The sequence below is a fragment of the Sphaerodactylus townsendi genome, linkage group LG10 (assembly GCF_021028975.2).
Source record: "Sphaerodactylus townsendi isolate TG3544 linkage group LG10, MPM_Stown_v2.3, whole genome shotgun sequence".
NCBI lineage: Eukaryota > Metazoa > Chordata > Lepidosauria > Squamata > Sphaerodactylidae > Sphaerodactylus > Sphaerodactylus townsendi.
Genome location: NC_059434.1, coordinates 84547101 through 84564980, shown reverse-complemented (window position 1 = coordinate 84564980; position 17880 = coordinate 84547101). Strand labels below are relative to the sequence as shown.

Sequence of the window (17880 nt, the reverse complement as noted above, 5' to 3'; positions counted from 1 at the left end):
GGGTTTTTCTACTGTTGTCTGATGGCAAGTGGTGCTCTGCAGAATTCTGACGCACGCCAGCTCCCAAGCCTGCAACGTGTCCCATGTTGGGGAGTTCAGATTTTGCAACACCCACCAATATTTGTGTGCTTTTATGAAAAGCAGAACAAATCTGAGAAACCACATTTGGCAGAATTGTCTCAACAAACAGATTCCTAGCACGGGCACCCTTCCAAAGGGTAGGCCACGAGCTAAAGTGAACATCTTTCAGACTGGGGCCAGCTGAAGCTGAGTGTTTAGTTGCATCCGCCCTCTGAGTTCTCTGTTGTGGGAGGGCAGCAGTTTGTGTAGGATGGGCTCAGCACAGGCATATGGCCTATAGGGATATGGGGTCACCCATGTCCCCGGACGCATGCCTTTTGGTCACATGGGGGCGCTTGGCAGCAGTGGCGTAGTGATTAATGGCAGGTGTACTCTAATCTGGAGGAACCGGGTTTGATTCCCTGCTCTGCCACTTGAGCTGTGGAGGCTTATCTGGGGAACTAGATTAACCTGTGACTCCAACTCCATGCCAGCTGGGCAGCGGTGGGATCCAAAAATTTTAGTAACAGGTTCCCATGGTGATGGGATTCAAACTGTGGCGTAGCGCCTATGGGGCTGGGCGGGGCATGACGGGGGCGTGGCTGGGCATTCCGGGGGCGGGGCATTCCTGGGCGGAGCTGTGGCAAGGACGCAGCCGCTGCGCAGGTCCATGGGCAGGAAACGAATGCACGCAGGCGCAGGCTGCCACGCATGCCAGTGCACCTCCTGCTATGCTGCTTCAAGTTCTGCGCGCTACTGCTGAGAGGAGCGGCGTAACTAAGGCAAAAATCACGTGGCAAAATCACCAATGAGTAACCCCCTCTTGGCACACACAAATGATTAGTAACCTACTCTCGGGAACCTGTGAGAACCTGCTGGATCCCACCTCTGCAGCTGGGTGACCTTGGGCTAGTCACAGTTCTTTGGAGCTCTCTCATCCCCACCTACCTCGCAGGGTGTTTGTTGTGGGGGAGTGGAGGGAAAGGAGTTTGTAAGCCCCTTTGAGTCTCCTTACAGGAGAGAAAGGGGGATATAAATCCAACTCTTCTTCTTCTTCTTTCAAAGGCGTGTGCCCCAGCCGCACGCCCCTGAGCCCCACCCCCTGCCTCTCTGCAGGCCGGCCCACAATCCAGCCTGCAGGGAGGTGGAGGAGCGGGGCTCGGCAGTGGGTGGCCACAACACCAGCCTGGGCTGCCTGCCCCCACTGAGCCCCACCCCACCCCAGCCTCTGTGCAGGCTGGCTTTTGCCCTCCCCTGGCCCTGCTGGCCTGAATGGAGTTTGGGGGGTGGGGCTTTGCCTGCACGAAGCCATGCCCCTGAGCGTGGGGAGGGCATGGGTGGGGGGGGGGTGCCAGGAGATGGGGTTGTCTTCGGGGTCCATTTCCCTCCGGTACGCCTCTGGGATTCAGGGTGGTCTTAGTAATCCTGGGACCGAGACCAAAGTCCAGGCTGGCCCTCAAAACCAGTGCTAACTTTTCCTCAGATTGGGTTGAGGAATTCTGGGAGATTTGGGAGTGGAGCCAAGACAGGATGGGGTTTGGGAAGGGGCGAAACCTCAGCCAGGTATAGTACCATAGAGTCCGCCTCCAAAGTGGCTATTTTCTTCAGGAGAACTGATCTCTGTTGTGTGGAGATCCTTTGAAATTCTTGGAGATCTCCATGTCCTTGTCCTACTGATGAAGGAGCAAGCTTGTTTTCTGCTGCTCCAGAGACTAGGGCCAGGAGTAACGGGTTCAAGGGGAAGGAAAAGAGATTCCTCCCAAACATCAAGAAAAACTTCCTGACAGTAAAGGCTGTTCGACAGTGGAATGCACTACCTCGGAGTGTGATAGAGTCTCCTTCTTTGGAGGTTTTTAAAGAGAGGCTGGATGGTCATATGTCAGGTGTGCTTTGACTGTGTGTTCCTGCATTGCAGGGGGTTGGACTTGATGGCCCTTGGTCTCTTCCAACTCTATGATTCCACCCTCATGGTGTCTAAAGATACCTGTCCAGGGCTCATTCCGCACATGCAGAGTAATGCACTTTCAAACTGCTTTCAGTGCTCTTTGAAGCTGTATGGAATAGCAAAATCCACTCGCAAACAGTTGTGAAAGTGGTTTGAAAACACATTATTTTGCGTGTGCGGAAGGGGCCCAGCAGAGTTATTTAGGATCATTAAGGACTTGCTATCCTCCACTCATTGGATTGCCCCCCGGGCTGTCCCCTAATATCTACTGTGATGATTTTTCTGTGCACTTCTGGGACAAAGTCACTGAAATCCTCACCTTTGAATAGCAACCTGTAGAGGTATCCAGAGCATATATACCTGCTCAGGCACTGAGGTCACAGGGGGAGGGGCTACTCGTGGTACCTCCCCTCACCAAGGTGCAGGGACAGGGTGCGGGGTATGACAGAGTATACACGTAAAACCTCTGGAAAAAAATAAAACATATGAAATAGCTTTTACTATAACGCTAGGTGAGAATTTTCACAGTTTTGGGCAAGCGAAAACATTCAGGGAGCTGCATTTAGAGAATTGAAATTCTGATCTGTACGCCTCTGTGTGGGGGTGAATGCATGTCATTATGTAAGAAGTAATTATGTACCTACCGGTGAGTAAGACAGAGACTGCAGATCCAGGTTTCTTTTGTGTTTCTTGAGCCCAGAGATGCACGCAGAGCCGGGCCATCTATTGCACATCTGGAACATCTGTATACGTATATCATAGAGACAGGTGGGATGTCACTGCCTGCTCCTTTGCAGGTCAATGATAAGGATCAAAGAGGATGGTATCCTAGCAACCTCTAAAGGTGCTTCTTAACCCGGGAATGGCGGAATATCTGACAGCGACTGATGTTGAAGGGGAAGGGCAGAGATTTAGAAGAAGAGGACTTTGTTTTTCGACCTCACTCTTCTCTACAATAAGGAGTCCCAAAGAAGTTTGCAATCGCCTTCTTGCCCCCACAACACTCACTCGTGACGCAGGTGAGGCTGAGATAGTTTTGAGAGAACTGTGACTAGCCCAAGGTCACTCAGCAGGCTTCGTGTGGACGAGTTAGGAATCAAACCTGGTTCTCCAGATTAGAATCCTCCACTCATGTGGGGGAGTGGGGAATCAAATCCAGGTCCCCAGGTTAGAAAACAGTCTAAACCAAGTCATATTGATGGATGTCCCTTCTATGAATTTTTTTTAAAATCTAAGCCGATAGCGACCACTGTGCGGTGTGGAAACGAAGTCCCAAAGTTATCAGTTTTGACTTTCGCAAATAAATCCTTCTGCCAGTCTTCAGTTACCTCCAATGACGAATGACCACTCCATCGCTTAAAGTCTAGAGATTATTCAATCAAGAATATCAGTTTCTCCTGAGCAAAGCGCAAAGCTCTTGCTCTCCAATATTCTTTGGGATTATCCCTCAGCAATCTAGCCCTGCTATATACCTGGAACATCTTGTTAATTACAATTGCAGATGGGTCATGACTAGAGCAAGGTGTAACTCTTTTCCGTCAGGACATCTTCAAGGTTGCTTCTCTAATATCCCACAAAATGAGCGTTGCTGTCGTTTCTGTCCTAATACAACTGATTCACTTTCTCATATTCTGCTCCACTGTTCAAAATACAACATCAGAACTGATTTGAGAACTGTACTACCAACAGGATTTATGCTCCTATCTGATAAAATAAAAATGGCTAAGCTTCTAAATAACTCTAATGCTGAAATCTCTGAAGCTGTTGCTACATTTCTACTCTGTGTACTGCAAGTTGTGCAATAATGATCTTTTTATTGTATTTGGAACTCATGACACACTCCGGTTTTATGCCTAATAAAGGATTTGGATTTGGATTTGGATGAATGACCACTATATTGCAGAGTTGCAAGGGAAAGAGAGAATGAAATATTTCCTGTACCCTCCAGCCATACATGGAACCAGGATCCCTTCTGCTCAGGCAACACAAATGGGTTAAATGAACCCGTGTTGCCTGTATTGCCGTTTGAACGCCAGATGCAGGGGACATCCAGGATCACTGGGATTCTGGCACCAGGATGCTGTGTTTCCCTGCGAACCGTGCCTCCGAGAATCCCCCCTGAGAATCCCCCCCCCCTGAGAATTCCCCCCACACAAAATAGCAGCCACCTAGAGAATCCACCATAGTGGTGGACGGGAGGGGGAAAATAGAATGCTTCCTGCTTGTCGTAGTTCACACAGGAAAGCAAGACACGTCAACACGGTGCAGTGATTAAGAGCAGGTGCACTCTAATCTGGAGAACCGGGTTTGATTCCCGGTTCTGCCACTTGAGCTGTGGAGGCTTATCTGGTGAGGCAGATTAGCTTGTGCACTCCGACACACGCCAGCTGGGTGACCTTGGGCTAGTCACAGTTCTTCGGAGCTCTCTCAGTCCCACCCACCTCAGAGGGTGTTTGTTGTGGGGGGGGGGGGAAGGGAAAGGAGATTGTAAGCCCCTTTAAGTCACTTTGCAGGAGAGAAAGGGGGGGATATAAATCCAAACTCTTTGTCTTCTTCTTCTGAAACCCAGGTTAAAGGGGGAAAGTCGCTAATTTAGTGACTTCCCTTTAACCTTGGTTAAGACAAATATAATGGGTTAGAAGCATTTGGGGTGTGAGTTCTGTGCAAACGTCTCCTCTATAACACTTTTTTTCACACTCTTCTTGAACCTGTTATATTTGGCGTAGTTATATCACCCAATGGATAACGTCGAACGCTTCCATTATACGCCAGCAAGCTGCACTTTCCTTGTTTAGAAGTCCCATTGATTTGAAAGAGTTTATTGAAAAGTAAGTCCACATAGGACCACGTAAAGATGCCAGATTGGAAATACCGGGCGATTTTTGGGGGTAGGGGTAGTAGAAGAAGAAGAAGAAGAGTTTGGATTTTTTATCCCCCCTTTCTCTCTGGTAGGAGACTCAAAGGGGCTGCCAATCTCCTTGCCCTTCCCCCCTCACAACAAACACCCTGTGAGGTGGGTGGGGCTGAGAGAGCTTCGAGAAGCTGTGACTAGCCCAAGGTCACCCAGCTGGCGTGTGTGGGAGTGCACAAGCTAATCTGGTTCGCCAGATAAGCCTCCACAGCTCAAGTGGCAGAGCGGGAAATCAAACCCAGTTCCTCCAGATTAGAATGCACCTGCTCTTAACCAAGACCTCGGCGGGGCATAATGCCAGAGAGCCCACTGTCCAAAGCAGACATTATCTTGTAATTTTACATTATCTTGTAATTTTGGGAACACTTCAGGCCCCACCAGGAAGTTGGCAAAGAGGTTGAACTCAGCCTTCTCTGTATTCTATAGACATGGAGGCCTTTTTTTGGTAGGGAGGAACATTCAGTTGGCTGACCACTCTTCCACCCCCCCCCCCCATCAGTACCCTAAGCTGGTAGAGTGGATTGCATCAATCAAGACAAAGTTTCCTGTGGTGCTAGCTTTCTGCTTGCAAGAGGTTTCTAGCTTTGGCAAGCAGGCCAAAACATGATGCGCTCAGCTGCTGCAGCCACGCATTCTCAACAGGACCCTGATCTGCTGGAGCGCATTGTATCCCTCAAGGCTTCCATCGAGCTAACTTTCTGTTTGGGAAAGGTTTCTAACTTTTTTTTGCATTGTATCCCTCAAGGTTCCTGCAGCGTTAATTTTTTGCTGGGGGGGTGGGGGTTTCTAGCTTTTCTTTTCTTTTTTGCATTGTATCCCTCAGGGCTCCTGTAGTGTTATTTTCCTGCTTGCAGTGAGATTTCTAGCTTTTTTGCATTGCATACGTCAAGGTTCCTGTAGTACTAATTTTTTGCTTGCGTGTGTGTGGGCGCTCTTAGCTTTTCTCTTTTTTGTATTGTCTTCCTCAAGACTCCTGTAGTGCTAGTTTTCTGCCTGCAGGGAGGTTTCTATCTTTTTTTGGAACTGCCACCCTCATGCTTCATGTAGTGCTGAATTTCTGCTTGCGGGGAGATCCCTAGCCTTCCCCCCCCCTGCATTAGTTTCCTCAGGCTTCCTGCAGTACTCATGTTCTGCTTGAGCGGACTTCTCCAACCTTTTTTTGCATTGCATTCCCCCAAGGTTGAATAGAATAGTTGAACAGAATCTTTATTGGCCAAGTGTGATTGGACACACAAGGAATTTGTCTCCGGTGCATATGCTCTCAGTGTACATAAAAGAAAAATACATTTGTCAAGAATCAAACTAGACATAAGAACAGTTTTTCCCCGAATGCCATCACTCTGTTAAACAAATAATTCCCTCGATAATGTCAAACTATTTATTATATATTTATTATATAATTACTGCACTACTTTTTTCATCATTCCTATTACCCATCTCCTCCCAATTATGACTGTATGACTATAGCCTGTGCTGACATTTCATTTCATTTTATTTTATGATTTTACATTTTATGTTTTTATTACTATTGATTGTTTCCTGATTGCTTACTAGACCTATATGACAATCATTAAGTGCTGTACCTTATGATTCTTGACAAATGTATTTTCTTTTATGTACACTGAGAGCATATGCACCGGAGACAAATTCCTTGTGTGTCCAATCACACTTGGCCAATAAAGATTCTATTCTATTCTATTCTATTCTAATCATAAGGTACAGCACTTAATGATTAAGGTCCCTGACAATGCTAACTTTCTGCTTGCGGGGAGGTCCCTAGCTTTGAGGGGAGGCGGCATGTCAAGACGTGCTGCGCCGGCCCATCCCAACCCTCCCTTGCACGCGCAGCCCCCTCTCCCTCCCCCCCAGACCCTTTGGGGACCGACCCCCCCCCCCCTCCAGAAGGCGGGGAAGGGGTTAAGCGCCCGGGCGACCCGCCCCCCGCCCGGCTCCGTGGCCGGAGAGGCGTGGCCGGGAGGGGGGGGGGCGGCGGCCGCTCTTTGCCGCAAGAAACGGGGGCCGAGCGGCGGCGGCGGCGGCGGCGGCGACGATGCGCCCCCCCGGCTGGCTGCGCGGAGGCTGCGGCTGGGCTCGGCCCCGCCGCTGCTGCTGCTGCTGCTGCTGCTGCTGCTGATCGAGTCTGGCGATTGCAAAGCCGGCCGACTTCGATTGCGTTTTATTTTTTGCACAGAGCTGCTGCAAAGGTGGTTTTTTTTTTTCCTCCCCCCGTTTGCCCGCCCCCCCCCCCCCCAAAGGAAAGGATTAAACGGGACGACGCTGCTTAAGCTTCAACCGGAGCCCGGCGCTGCGTTCCTGCAAAGAGTAAGGGATCGCGGGGGGGGGGGGGGGGGGGGAAGCGGCGACGACGACGACGGCATCTCCTCGCCGCCTCGTTCCCCGGACGGCATCTCCTCGCCGCCTCGTTCCCCGGAGATCCAGTCAGTCGGGGGTCGGGGCGGGGGGTCGGTCGGTCGGGCGGGCCACACGTACTCTGATGCGGCCACGCGTACCTGGGGGGCGGCGGAAGTGCACAGTTAAGGGAATTGCACGGTTAAGGCGGGGCGGGGGGGGGGGCCCGCCGCCCGCGCCTTGCATCGCTTTGGGGGATCGCTCCGGGTTTCTCGTGGGGAGGGGGCGTCCAAACATGGGCGAGACATGCGAGGTGTGGAAGAAGCGCGGGGGGTGGGGGTGGGGGTGGGGGTGGGGGTGACGTTCTTGCCTTTGCAATCTTGTGCACGGTAGAGAAGACGAGGCCCGGGGAGGGGGGGGGGACTCTTGCCCCCCCCCCCTTCTCATTCGCATCCTTCATGTCAAATGTGCCTGCATGGCCTTATGCTGGAGGGGTGGGTGCAAGTTGCCGTCGGTTCCTATCCTGTTTTTTTTAAGACTGGGGTGGGGGCTCCCTCATCCCCCACTTCGGGCATTAATTCTGTGGACTGCAACACCGGGTATTGGGGAAAAAAAAACAACTACAGGATTGGGTGTGTGTGTGTGTGTGTGTGTGTGTGTATGCTTGTGGCCGTGCATGTGTACGTTTGTGCAAAGCCGTCCATTTCTTGCAGGCACGGGGGGAGGGGGTTGGGGGGAGGGGTGTCATGGTTTGGGGGGCGGGGGGGGGGCGATTTTTTATTCCTTTGAACCGATGATGTCATCCGCAGGGTGTCATCCCGAGAGGTGCTGGCATTCCGGGCGCTCGGGCGGGACTGCCAATTATGTCATCCGCTTGGCTGGAGGCTGCCCGCCGCCTCCCTGGCCGCCTCCCTGGCCGAGCGGAGCGGCAGCCCGGACACCCCCCCCGGAGCGGAAAACGTGCCCCAGACGGACCCTCCGCGTCCTTGCGATGCTGCTGCCCACGTCCTCTCCGAACTGGTGGCTCGGAAAACAGCAGCGCGTGAGATGTCTCCAGCAGTGGGAAGGGGGGATTCTCCCCCATCCCCCCAAACGCCACCTCTGGATGCCCGTGATGCCCTGCAAATGTAACCCCCATGCCCAGAATGGGTTGGCCCAGAATGGGTTGACCCAGTAAGGGGTGGAGACTCGGAGCAGCAGAGAGGCTGCAAGAGCTCTTTTGCAGAAGAAGCAAGGCTACCAGACTCGGACCTTGATTTCTATAAGCCCTTAACACCTTGTTAAGGTAATTTCAATATTGTTGGGAACTACTGGGAAGGTAGTTGTTTGTTCTTGCTGTGTTGTAAATGTTGGAGTTTATTGTTTCAGGGTTTTCTTTTGTGGTTGTAATGGGTGAGAGTTCTCCTGGAGACCTTCATCATGTTGCAACCTGTTCATCAAGCCCTTGGAGTCTTCAGGAGCCAGCCCACTTGCAAAGAAGATTTGGACTTGGCAATATCAGTAGACTGTAAATAGAAGGACTTGAAAATGCAACCTGAACAGGACCTTGAATTGTAACGTTAAATGTTGATGTTTAATGTTAATTGTAAAGAGAAGTAAACCATATTGTTGTTTAAAAATTTGGTTCTTTGCAACTCATTCCAAGTTCTGCCCCACAGAACCCACAGTTAGAGGTTACACAAACACCCTGCGCATGGAGCATTTCCCATGCGCCGTGCGGGGTTGATTCGCCCTCATTTTGCAGCCTATTTTAAGGACTTCTCCATCCTCGGAGAGCACGGCTGGCCCTCCTGTGGCTTTTTAGTGTGTGCATGTGTGGGGGGGGGGGGGGGGGCACTGGGCAAATGGGGCGGCCCGTGTGTTCAGATCACGCTAACCTCTCTTTCTGTCTCCCTCGCTCTCCACCAAGGCTTGCAAAACCCCGAGAATCTGCAGACCCCGCATCCTCCGCCAGACATTGCAGGAGCAGCTGGCATCCATTCCGTCAAAATATCGAGGTGGGGGTTGGGGGGGGGGGTCGGGGGCAGAATCGGGCCGCCCCTGAGCCAAAGCTGTCCGGTCGGCTTGGGGGTCGGCCCAGTGGGGAACCGGTCTGTGCATGAAATAGAACGAGACTTTGGGGGAAGGGGTTGCAAGGGAGGGAGGGGGGGGGGGCTGGTTTTCCAAGATGCACAGCATGGCACCGTGTCTTTGGCATGGCATCCTCGCCCGCCGGCTGCCTGGGAGAGAGCTGTGAACGGCAGCCGCGTCTCTCCTCTCCGCTGCCCCTTTCTGTGGGGCACCGTGGCGCTGATGTGCGCGCTGGCTCCATGGGGCATGATGTAAGCATGTCGTCGCTGGGGTGGCGGGGTCAGTGGCGCGCACATGCCGCCTCCCGTGCTCTCTCTCTCTCTCTCTCTCTCTTGCATGCACGCTGACTGCGCTTCCCTCCCTGGGAGCGAAGAAGCCTTGTGCTCAGAATATCTTGATTCTGGTTTGCCGATCCAGGAGAGAGAGAAATCTCTAAGCGGGTACTGGAAGTTCTTGTATTTCTACGACTCCGTCCGTTGCATTCAGGGCTTTGGGAGGAGCCTCTGAGCACGCACAGAGTGTTTGGCACCAAATCGCCTCTGCGTGCTCGTCTGTGAGGTTGTGCATTGCAGGGGGTTGGACTTGATGGCCCTTGGGGTCTCTTCCAACGGGTGGATCTTAGCATCCTACAATTGAGATGTTAATCCCTAAATATTGGGGGGGGGGGCGCGCTAGGGGAGAACCCTGTGGCTTCACATTGCTTTTTTAAGGAGGGGGCCGCTCTGCGTCTCCTGTCTGGGTGGGTCCTTTCTACATAATGGATTTGCATGGATGAAATATAGTGGTAATAGGTCCAAGCTAGACTGATGCACTGAGTGGGATTTGGGGGTGATCCACATGTGAGGTTTGGTGGCCGGCCGTTGCCCACCACTGTTAATCTCCAGTGCTGTTTAAGATCAGGAAGTGGACTCTGAGAACGGAGGTGGTGCCTCTAGTCCTCATGGGGGACGGCACTAGCAGCCTTCTTGGCTGTATATTTATTCCAGTTCAAAAACATGCGCACAAGCTCCAAAACTAGAATTCAGCGGCACCAGACAGACCAAGAAAATTCAGGGAGGGGAGATATAAACCTTGTGTCAAAGATCTCTGTGGTGGGCAGATTAACTATTTGCATTCTGAGTTCCTTCTCTGCCGCCCCCTTCCCCCCCCCCCTTCTGACTGGGATGTCAGGGTGCAGAGAATGCTTTGATTGTGTGTTCCTGCATGGCAGGGGGTTGGACTGGATGGCCCTTGGGGTCTCTTCCAACTCTATGATTCTATGATTCATTCCCTCTTGCATTTGATGAAGGGTGTTTTGACTCTCTGAGGTTTGTACCGCCCAAGTCTTGTGGATCTCTTCTGAGCTCGAATCTGGCTGCTCTACTGCAGCATCTTCCTCTACTCAAACAGTTCCCCTAACCAGTGGCTGATGCTACATACTGAGGCAGTGAGTTCCAGGCGTTAACCAAGGGGGGAGGGGAAGTATTTTGCCTTTGCTTTTCTTCATCCTGTTTTCCCAGTTCCGAGGGGCTTCATTTCTTTACTGTATAGACACACTTACTAATCATCATTACGTGGCTTTGTAGCATATGTGGGGCTTTACAATGTAACATAAACTGGGGAAAAAACCCTGATAATCCAGACTGTGTTTCTGGGCATAGCTTGTGCTATTTGGTCCTGAAAGTAGGATCCAACTATGTAATTTTTGCACATCCTATTAATATTTTCCAGATTTTTGCAGGCCGAATTCTGTTGCTTTGTTTATCGGATGTCCCATGCTGTCGATTGTATTGGCGTTCTCTGTGTAACGCACTTTGAAAGGTGGACTATAAATAACATGTATTAATAAATAAAGGAGATGTCAAGGCAAGAGCAAAGAAAGAAGATGCATCAATAACATGATCTGGGCCGTTAAATCTCCTGGGGGGCCAAATTCTGTATACAGTTATCCCTTCCACATCGTGATTTTACCCTTCACGTTTTTTTTTGGGGGGGGGAATAAATGGGAAATTTTGAAGAGTCTTGCAGAAGCCGCAGACGACACGCAAAAGTCAGCCGACGCAGAAAAAAAATGCATAAACTGTATGTATAGTATTGTATAATATCAACATACTTTATCTTTTAATATCATAAATATACAGAATTTCTTTTTCCAAGTTAAAATAAAAGAAATAGAAAGATTTAAGACTTGTTTGCTGGTATAGTGGAAGGGCCAAATTTTTTTACATGCATTTCCAGATTGCGGGGGGTGCCGCACCCCTAACCCCAGCGATATGGAAGGGATAAGTATACTTTGTTTTGCATCGTAGTGTGAGGACACTTAACACTTTTCTTAAACCTTTTTCCTTGTGGCTTCTTTCTTATATTCCCTTATAGCACAGGTGTCAAACTCGCAGCCCTCCAGATGTTATGGACTACAGTTCCCATCACCCCCTGCCAGCACTGTAGTCCATAACCTCTGGAGGGCTGCGAGTTTGACACCAACGGTTTGGACTGAGAAGCACGGTGCTCATGCGACCCGGAAGGGAGCTACGATATCCTGTCAGAAGGACCCGACAACCGGACTCCGTTTTTCAAACGGCACCCAGATTCCGTCTGAGCTCCTGCAAAACGGCATTAAGTTTAATCGGCTGCCCTGCTACACGCCGATGAAGGGAAAACCTTGGGATGGTGTCATAAACGGCTATGCAAATGAAGCTATTTGTAAGTATTAACATAATTTAGTGCTTAGAGTCAAACTCTCACGTCTAATAACTCTACCGGAATGGAGAGTCTTCCGCTCTGTACTCCTAGCCTGCAGGAGAGTCTTTCATCATGGAGCTGGGTTTTTTTAATAACCTGCCAGAGTATGTTTGGGTACGTGGCGGCTTAAGCCAGTGACACAATGTCTTCATTATCCAAAGGAGCAGGTCTCCATACTGTAATAGCATGCCTGTGCTCATAAACTAATGCTTCGATGTCTAAATGGGGGAGCATTACCAGAGCGCTCCGTAACAAAGCAGGGATTTAATCCTCTGCACTTTGGTGGCATTTGTCAATGGAGACACAATTCATTTCTCTAAATAGAAAAGATCTGAGCTCTGAGAAAGGAACGGCTGAAATCTACCCTGTTTCCCCGAATATAAGACATCCCCTGAGAATAACCCATACACAGGTGCCAATGAAGTCTGTTTCCAGCTGAATTCCAACAACCTCTTAAAGGTCCCTGCAGAAATTATGTTTTTTGCAGGTGTGTGTGTGTGTATGCGTGTCCTGTTTGTGCATGGAAAGGGTCCTGCAAGGTTGTATAGTTTCTGACTTGGTTGAAGAAGCATGAACTGGCTTGTCATAGCTGTTTCTATGTATTTATTGTAGTGTTTTTATTTGTTTGTTTATTTGTTTGGTTCTCAAGGCACAGCTGACTTAACAGTGACACCACAGGACTTTCAAGGGTAGAGATGGACAAAAGTGGTTTGCCACTGACTTCTTCTGTGCCTTTGACCCTGGACTGTTATCTAAGCACTAACCAGAGCTTTGATTCTGGACTTCCATCCAAGCACTAACCAGGGCTTTGATTCTGGACTTCCATCCAAGTACTAACCAGGGCTTTGATCCTGGACATTCATCCAAGTACTAACCAGGGCTTTGATTCTGGACTTCCATCCAAGTACTAACCAGGGCTTTGATTCTGGACTTCCATCCAAGCACTAACCAGGGCTTTGATTCTGGACTTTCATCCAAGTACAAACCAGGGCTTTGACCCTGGACATTCATCCAAGTACTAACCAGGACTTTGACCCTGGACATTCATCCAAGTATGAACCAGGGCTTTGACCTTGGACATTCATCCAAGCCCTAACCAGGGCTTTGATTCTGGACTTCCATCCAAGCACTAACCAGGGCTTTGATTCTGGACTTCTATCCAAGTACTAACCAGGGCTTTGATCCTGGACTTTCATCCAAGTACAAACCAGGGCTTTGACCCTGGACATTCATCCAAGTACTAACCGGGACTTTGACCCTGGACATTCATCCAAGCACTAACCAGGGCTTTGACCCTGGACATTTATCCAAGTACTAACCGGGACTTTGACCCTGGACATTCATCCAAGTATGAATCAGGGCTTTGACCTTGGACTTCCATCCAAGCACTAACCAGGGCTTTGATTCTGGACTTCTATCCAAGTACTAACCAGGGCTTTGATCCTGGACTTTCATCCAAGTACAAACCAGGGCTTTGACCCTGGACATTCATCCAAGTACTAACCGGGACTTTGACCCTGGACATTCATCCAAGCACTAACCAGGGCTTTGACCCTGGACATTTATCCAAGTACTAACCGGGACTTTGACCCTGGACATTCATCCAAGTATGAATCAGGGCTTTGACCCTGGACATTCATCCAAGCACTAACCAGGGCTTTGACCCTGGACATTCATCCAAGTACTAACCAGGGCTTTGACCCTGGACATTCATCCAAGTACAAACCAGGGCTTTGACCCTGGACATTCATCCAAGTACTAACCGGGGCTTTGACCCTGGACATTCATCCAAGTACTAAATAATGTTGTTTAAATAATGTTGTTTACAATATTTTTGTTGTTTTTAAATATTGCTGCATAGGTTTTAAGGGTTTAAGTTTTGCGTTGTTGTTTGTTGATTTATTGATTTGCTGTTCATCGGAACAGCCATGTTGTGAGCCTCCGAGGAAGGCCCCTTCAGGGATGAGGCGGCCTATAAGTTTAATAAATAAATAAATAAAATACTAACCAGGGCTTTGATTCTGGACTGCCATCCAAGTATTAACCAGGGCTTTGATTCTGGACTTCCATCCAAGTACTAACCAGGGCTTTGACCCTGCTTAGCTTCTAAGATCTGATGAAATTGGTATAGCTTGGGCCGACAAGGTCAAGGCAAGAGACAAACAGATTGGGGTTGCCATTGCCTGCCTCTTCGCAGCAACCCTGCATTTCCTTAGTCGTCTCCCATCCAAGTACCAACCAGGACCAGCCCTGCTTAGCTTGCAAGATCTAATAAGGTCACGCCAGCCTTGACCATCCAGGGAGGAGATGAGCAGAGGTGGCTTGCCATTGCCTGCCTTTGCATCATGACCCCAGACTTCTCTGATGGTCTCCCATGCAAATACTAACAAGGGATGATCCTAGCTAGCTTCAAGATCGAATGAGATGGGCCTAGTTTGGGCCATGCAGTTCAGGGCAATAATTAAGGACCATTTACTTGCAACTGACTTGACAAGCTGGAACGGGTCCAGAGGAGGGCAACCAAAATGGTCAAAGGTCTGGAATCCATGCCCTACCAGGAGAGACGTAGGGAACTGGGGATGTTTAGTTTGGTTAAGAAGTGACATGATAGCCATGTTTAGATATCTGAAGGGATGTCATGTTGGTGAGGGAGCAAGCTTGTTTTCTGCAGCTCCAGAGACTAGGACCAGGAGTGATGGGTTCAAGGTGAAGGAAAAGAGATTCCACCCAGAGGTGGGATCCAGCAGGTTCTCACAGGTTCCCGGGAGTAGGTTACTAATTATGTGTGTGTGCCGAGAGGGGGTTACTAATTGGTGATTTTGCCACATGATTTTTTTGGCTGGGCTCTTTAGTGTATGTCCCTCACTCCTCAGCAGTAGCATTGCAGAACTTTGGAAGCAGTGTAGGCAGGAGGTGCACTGGCGTGGCGTGGCAGCCTGGCGCCATCGCGTGCATTCGTTTCCCGCCCAAGGACGGGCGCATGAAAGGCTGCATCCTATACAGCCCTCAGCCCGCAGGAATGCCCCGCCCCCGGAATGCCCGCCGGGCCATAAATTTGTTCTTGTCGTGGCTCCCCGGGCCCTTTAGCGCCCCATTGGCGCTTACGCCACAGTTTGAATCCCACCACTATGGGAACCTGTTACTAAAATTTTTGGATCCCACCACTGATTCCACCCAAACATCAGAAAAAACTTCCTGACTGTCAGGGCTGTTTGACAGTGGAATACACTACCTCGGAGTGTGGTGAAGTCTCCTTCTTTGGAGGTTTTTAAAGAGAGGCTGGATGGCCATCTGTCAGGAGTGCTTTGATTGTGTGTGTTCCTGCATGGCAGGGGGTTGGACTTGATGGCCCTTGGGGTCTCTTCCAACTCTATGGTTCCCTGATTCTATCTTCAGAGAGACAGAATCAACATCTGTCAGATTCAGAGGGCAGCCCTGCTGACATCCACAGGAGTACTACCTGATACATTACAACGCCCCAGGCCTCTGGATGAGGCTAGAGTTGTAATGAAAGACAAACCACCGGCTAAAGAACTGGCAGCTGTGATAGTAAGCAATATTAAATAATAAAAATAATAACCTTTCCCTGATGAGTTCAACTTTGTAACTGTTGACTAACACCTCTGTTCACTATAACAGCTTTTTTTTTTCACCTTTTCTTGTTTCTGTTATATGTTGATATATTCATCTTAGCTCAGGAAGTACTCAAAGTGAACTAGCAGATTCCCACGTGGAAGGCAAGAGATGGCAAAATAAGTCCTGCCTATCTGAGCACCTGGGTCAGAATCATCCATAAGTCAAGATGCACTCCTGAACCCTCACAGTACATAGCCAAGGAACCCTCACGGTGCATAGCCAAGGTTCCAGTCACCTACAATCTCGCTGCCTTATTGTGAAGCATTTTCACATTGAAAACTTGTTCGTGCCAATCCGAGCAAAACACAAAAGGAGCAAGTGATCCAGGATCTCATCATATGTTGTTATTCTTTCCATCAAATGGTTGGTGACCCAGTGCAGATTATAGTAGGGGGATCTGGGTTCACATTTCTTGGCTGTTTTGCTCATTACATGAAGCCAGTCTGTTTCGGACTCATGAAACTCACAGAGTTGTTGCGGGGGTAAAACCCCACTTTGCCAAATCCAGGTTGGGAAAAACATGGAGATTTGGGGGTGGGTGTAATCTGGGGAGGGCAGGATTTGACTAAGGAAGACGTGTTGGTGAGGTACGATGCCACCGAGTTTGCCCTTCAAAGCATTCTTTTTTTAACCAGAGGAACTGATCTCTGTGGGGTTACAATCTGTTGTGGTTCTTGGACGTCTCCAGACGCAACCCCACACGCTTCCCTAACTGCTTAGAAGAAAAGCGAGGTTTCCAAAATGCTCAGATAGAGTTACTCTCCTGTTTCAGTGTGATGTTTATTGACAATGAATCGGAACAAACGCCTTTGAAGCAGGGGCTGTAGCTGGAGCCAAGAAACATCTCCGTTCCTTTTTGCATTGCAGGATTTAACTGGTAGCGAACCGGCAATGCTTAAAAGAGCTTTTGGAGCGGCATTTGAGTGGCAGATTAAAAGATTATTAAGGAGCCGGGGCTGGATTTGGTGCCATTCTTCCCGCGAAGGCTATGTAGAGAAAGATTTCCCCCCCCACCCCGTTGGCACTCTTGCTCTGACCAGATTGCTGCTAATGGAGAAAAACAGTGCAATTGAAACTCAACGTGGCGATAAGGATCCAAAAAAAGAACACAGAAGCCTATAGGGCTAGGCCGATTTCTCAGGCTAGCTAAGGTTCTTCAGAGATCTGTTCCTGGTAAATTAGTAGAATCTATCATTAAAGATCCCTTTGACATCTGTTCCTTTGACATCTGTTCCTGGTAAATTAGTAGAATCTATCATTAAAGATAACATTATAAAACATGTAGAAAAGCAAGACCTGCTGAGAAAGAGTCAGCATGGCTTTTGCAGAGGCAAATCCTGTCTTACAAACTTACTAGAGTTCTTTGAGGGTGTAAACAGGCATGTGGACAGGGGTGAACCGGTGGACATTGTCTACTTGGATTTCCAAAAGGCTTTTGACAAAGTTCCTCACCAGAGACTGTTGAGAAAACTCAGCAATGAAGGAATAAGAGGGGAAGTCCTCCTATGGATTAAAAACTGGTTGAGAAACAGGAAACAAAGAGTGGGTGTAAATGGGAAGTTCTCACAATGGAGAGATGTCGGGAGTGGTGTCCCCCAAGGATCCGTTTTGGGACCAGTGCTCTTTAACCTATTCATAAATGACCTGGAAGTAGGGGTGGGTAGCGTGGTGGCTAAGTTTGCAGATGATACCAAATTATGTAGGGTGGTGAGAACCACAAAGGATTGCGAAGAGCTCCAAGCGGACCTTGATAAATTAGGTGAGTGGGCTCAGAAATGGCAATTGCAGTTCAATGTAGCAAAATGTAAAGTGATGCACACAGGGGCAAAAAATCCAAACTTCACATACACGCTACAGGGGTCAGTGCTATCAGTCACAGACCAGGAAAGGGATTTAGGCGTCTTAGTTGATAGTTCCATGGGAATGTCAACTCAATGCATGGCAGCTGTGAAAAAGGCAAACTCTATGCTGGGGATCATTAGCAAAGGAATTGATAATAAAACTGCAAAGATTGTCATGCCCTTATATAAAGCAGTGGTGCGACCGCACTTGGAGTACTGTGTCCAGTTCTGGTCGCCACATCTCAAAAAGGATATTGAGGAGATAGAAAAAGTGCAGAGAAGGGCAACGAGGATGATTGAGGGACTGCAGCACCTTCCTTATGAGGAGAGGCTGCAGCGTTTGGGAC

The 17880-nt window shown here is 49.3% G+C and overlaps 1 protein-coding gene across 4 annotated transcripts in view; it reads left to right on the top strand.

The window, feature by feature from the left end:
- The first annotated feature begins 6927 nt into the window (after positions 1 to 6927).
- LZTS3 (leucine zipper tumor suppressor family member 3) overlaps positions 6928 to 17880 on the top strand; it is a 91256-nt gene continuing 80303 nt past the window's right edge. For 3 of the 4 annotated variants that reach the window (XM_048509948.1, XM_048509955.1, XM_048509947.1), the window contains exon 1: positions 6928 to 7238. The gene's annotated coding sequence lies outside the window, so the exon portion shown is untranslated. The remainder of the gene's footprint in view (positions 7239 to 17880) is intronic. The other variant, XM_048509949.1, reaches the window with a different exon arrangement.